We start from the raw sequence: 5063 nt of genomic DNA, 5'->3' as shown, positions 1-5063 counted from the left end.
TTATCCTCAGATTCTTACTGCTCCTCCCCTCAATTCCTCGTCCTTCCCCTACTACACTTACTTTTCCTCCCGAAACATCTTCTTCACTGTCTTCCCCTAGCTACTCCTAATTCCCTTTAAAGGAAATAGTACTTCGGACGGAAGGACGCTAGACCAAAACTAAAGGAATTCTTCCCGGTGCAAAAAAAACCTTACGTGCCATGATCATTTTACCCCTTACTCAATTATTAAACTGGATTTTACCCCGTTTCACCTATTTACTGTCAATTTGATCACATTCAGTTTTAGCTGTGTTGAGGTTCGGAAAATATTGTAATCAATAAAGGATAGCACATTTTGGGATAGAACTTTTTATCTTTTTTCCAATAGGTTTGAGAGACCAGTTCTGTTTTGAGTTCTACTGAAACTTTCCAAACGGTATCCGACTTTAATACCTCGAGGAAGAAACGATCATTTCTGAAGTTTATAGATGAGTTGTGTAAAGTCGGCGGGATCGGAGGTCACTTTTGTCGGAAGACGTGCAGACAAGAATCTTTTGAGAGTGACGATGACAACCTTGGTTACTGATACACAGTAACTGTGGTGCATGACCTTGCAGACGATCATAATAAATAATAAAATCTCTCCAAGATTCATTCTTCGAAAGGAGTTTAGGATTTTATGAGTATGGCGTGTAAGAACACCCCATTCTGCAGGAAATGAAGCAAAATACAAAGACATCCTACCAAACAAAATTTGTATGCGTGTATGTTGGACATGTGTGTTGTGCATGTAGGTTGTGCATGTTTTTGTGGATGAATTATGTGCATTTATGTTGTACATATCTGCTCTGTTTTTGAAGAACACCCTTGACTAAAAATAAAATAGAAAAATGAGTTCTTCATATCAATGAAATCGTGAAAGAAAGATGTACCTAATTATGCAAAACCAGTTTAGAAAATTGTTTGTAGGTTAATTAAAAAAATTCTAATTTTTCTAAATTTGACGTGTGTGTATTTCGAGGTTATGTGTGTTACAATTCTATCTGATAATTCTTCTTGCGTGCCACCGACAGCCAGGGTCGGCGGAACAGTTTCAGGTTGGGTAGGGAATGAATTTGACCCCCCCCCCCGCTGAAATTTCCTCAACATGTTGAGTTTTAGGTGGGCACTATTCCATACATCCAAAACCGCTTCCGCCGTGCTTTCCAAAGGCATCGGTACGACAGAGACCTACATGATCGGAATGAGAGAGAGCTGAAACACGATCTTAACCTCAATATAGTGCACATGCATACAAATTTTATTTAGCACAATACATTTTTTCTGTTTATTATCCCTCAAAAAAAGAGTCCGGGGACGTCCGTTATGATATTTTATAGCATCTCTGAATTCAGTTCTCAAAAATTTTCATTTTTTTGGAAAGAAAGTCAGGGGGATCTGTACCCCATTGAATACTACACGACAAAGTATCACATGCCCTTAACTAAAAAAAAGAAATAAAAAAAGTAAGTTTTTCATATGAATGAAATAGTGAAAGGAAGATATACCTAATTAAGCAAACTAGTTAAAAAAAGGATAATATTATGAAAACTAATTATTGGATAATTATTGGATAATTATCGCAAAACACTGTTAACTCAATTATTGTCGAAAATTATTTCGCAATGACAGAATGTGAACCGTAACTTTGTGAACTAGAAAATAGACGGCCGAAGACGTCACAAAAAATCCACAAGAATATCATTATTTCGGAGATAACGGCATTCCTATTTTATTCGATCGTTTTTTGACGCTGGAATAATTTGGCAAAGAACCGTAAAGAGTTAATAAGTGTTTTCCGTAATATAAGGGCGACAGAAAGAATTTTCTTATTTTGTTAAAAACTGCTAAAAGGTTAATAGAAAATATTAATTCGAAAATAATTATTAAAACTGTTAGATAGCCTAGAAAAACATTAAGGGAACATTTAAAAGTTTCCAATCCTATTCCCTTCTATTTAAATTTTTTTCCTGTTTCAAAAAAAGTAGTATAATAATTGCCCAGGCGGAAAAGTTGGATATTGGCAGAGTTCACGATCGGCGCAGTACCGCGCTAGTTGTAATACAGAATAAATACCAGTACTGGCTGTTAGTACTGCGCCAACCATCTCCATAGTACTGGTTTACGACTGGATCAGTACTGACTGTCATCACTGGTAGAATACTGATGCAAAAATTCCACCAAAGGTTGGCACCATACTGGTTTACAACTGACCCAGTACTGACCGTCACCACCGATGAAATACCGACACAGGAGTTCCGCCAAGGGTTGGCGTGATACTGGTATACTACTGGCGCAGTACTGATACGTATTACTGGCCAAATACAGACACAAGAGTTCAACCAACAGTTGGAATCATATTGGTCAACTACTGGCTGAGCAGTAATATGCATTACTGGTGAAATACCGGTAGCAGTGTTTCTCCACTGATTGGCGTACCACTGGCCACATACCAACTTTAAGTTCTGATTAAAAACCTACATAAGTGTTCAGCCAGTGGTTGGCTTGATACTGGGTCTACTACTGGCGCAGTTCTGATACGTATTACTTGTCAAATACTGACACAAGAGTTCAACCCATGGTTGGCATCATAATGGTGTACTACTGTATTGGCCTAGTACTGCAGATCAGTACAGAATTTAAATATCATTAGGACATTTAGCCTTACCGTGCCAGTAGCAACAATATATACTGGCCCAGTATTGTGAGTATTGTCCCAGTACTGCCCACCAGTATAGACAGCCAATGGTTTGCCTAGTACTGGCAGAAGGTTGGCTGCACGACCAGGGCGGCACTATGCCAGTAGTACAAAAATAGACTTAAAAAAACACGTATATAAATGTTGCCAGGAAATATTGCATTGGATGTATGTCTTAATCGTTGTAGAATAGTCTAAAACACCTAAAAAGCAAAACGTTACACAAAGGTTTAGGAAACAAATTTTAAATGCTCATTTAATGTTCTTATCAGAACCTTTAAAATGGTCTAAAATGCGAAATAAAATATTACTCGAAGAAGAATTGTAGTCGATTCAAATTATTTATTTAAAAATTATTTTATTTATATTTCCGTAAACAGTTAGTTTAATTTATATCTATTTGAAGTCGTATGATGATAAACAGATTAACGAGAAAAAAGAGTTGAAAAATTGTTGTTTTAACTTTTCTGAGCTGTAGCTTATGAGGATGGCTTTTTTATAGAGTTTCAATTTGTCGGTTTAGCGCAGTGGTTAGCACTTCCGACTGCTAGGCGATAGATTTAGGTATATAGATGTAGGTTCGAAACCCCTTAGCGTTAGAAATTTTATTTGTAATTTGATGTTTAAAATGTAATATATGTAATCATTCTAAGCAGTGCTATTAACATTTATTGTCAAAATAATCGCAGTAAATTATTATTTATTTTTTAAATACCTTTTTTGTTATATCTTAAGATTATATAAATATATAGTAAAGTTTAAAATTAAACAAATAGTTTGCAATTTATATTTTGTAATTATAAATAATATTCGGACGATATGCAGTCGTATGATGATGAATGGATGGCCTTTAAAACAATTAAATAATTTTTTATCGTTTTTAAAATTAACTCCGGTATTCTTGTATGCCAGCGGTTTGTCAGTACTTCCCCAGTACTGATAGTCAGGACTGAGCCAGTACTGAAAGGCCAGTGCCGCCAAGAATTATAAGCTAGTACTGGCATAGTACTGGCCCAGTACATCCAGCCAGTACTGGAACTTCGGCAGGCGGTACTGGGCCGGTGGTGTATTTCTACCTGGGATACCTTCGTTATCACTTGGAGCCTGACCAGTACCTGTCCAGTACTAATTTACAATAGTGGCCTAGCGGTGAACTTTAGTGCTGGCCCAGTACTATAGGTGAGTACCTCGCCGAGTTTGCAGTATTAGTTGAGCCAGTATTGGACCAGTACTAACAGAGGGTACCGCGTCAGTACCAAATGTAAGTTCTAGCCCAGTACTGGCTATATACTGCAAGTCAGTACAGAATATTGTTATCATTAGGGGTTTTACCGGTATAAATCCAGTAGTTCTGCCAGTATTCTAACAGTACCGCGCTAGTAACGAATTCCGACCGGCAGTACTGGCGTGGTACTGTGTCGGTGGTAAATTTCCCCCTGAGTGGCATTTTGGATTACAATGAACCTTCTTTAGGTTCTTTTATAAGGACATAATAAAACCTTTTTTAGATTCTTTTATAAGCACATAATAAAACATTCTCGATGAAAAAAAAATCTGTAAACAATATTTATCGATGAAGAAAAGTCAATGTATTTGATAATTTTAGTTACAGACTGAAAACTGTTTCCCCTATTTCCCTCTTACCTTTTTTTTTTAAAGAATCACTTTCCCCTCTGTTTTCAAAAACTTACCCTTAATCTTGACTAAAAGTAATTTTTATTGTTGTTAAAAATCCAACTTTTTTGTTGAAAATTATAAAATGTTGTTAAAAATTCAAATATTTTGTTAAAAGTCATCCTTTTTTTGTCGAAAATTCAAATGCCTTCTAAAAAATTCGTTTTTTTGGCTTGATACTTTCACTGTTTGGTTTAAAATTAAAGTATGTTTTTAAAAAATACCCTTTTGATTAAAAGTTTAAATATTTGTTTTTAAACGCAATTGTAAAAAATGGGCCCTTTTGGTTTAAAAATTCACCATTAGTTCGAAAGTTTAATTCTTTTTGTCCGAATTTTTATTTTTTATTTGAGAATTTAACAATTTAGTTGAAAATTCGTCTTTTGAGGTTTAAAATTGAACCACTTGTTTAAGAATATTCATTTTTTGGGTTGAAAATTCAACTGCATGGTAAGAAAATTTCTATTTTATTGAATTTTATTTTCAATGAAAGTTGAAATATTTAATTTGAAACTAACTTTTTCTGTTTGAAAATTCAGTTATTAGATTGAACATTGATCTTTCTTGGCTGATTATTATTATTATTATTATTATTACACCATTAAGCCATTTCCCTTTCGGGGTAGGCGTGACTCACTCGGCAGGGGAAAGGAGTAGTGTGTGGATGGGAT

This window comes from Belonocnema kinseyi, chromosome 6 (assembly GCF_010883055.1).
Source record: "Belonocnema kinseyi isolate 2016_QV_RU_SX_M_011 chromosome 6, B_treatae_v1, whole genome shotgun sequence".
NCBI lineage: Eukaryota > Metazoa > Arthropoda > Insecta > Hymenoptera > Cynipidae > Belonocnema > Belonocnema kinseyi.
Note: the sequence above shows the minus strand (reverse complement) of the source record.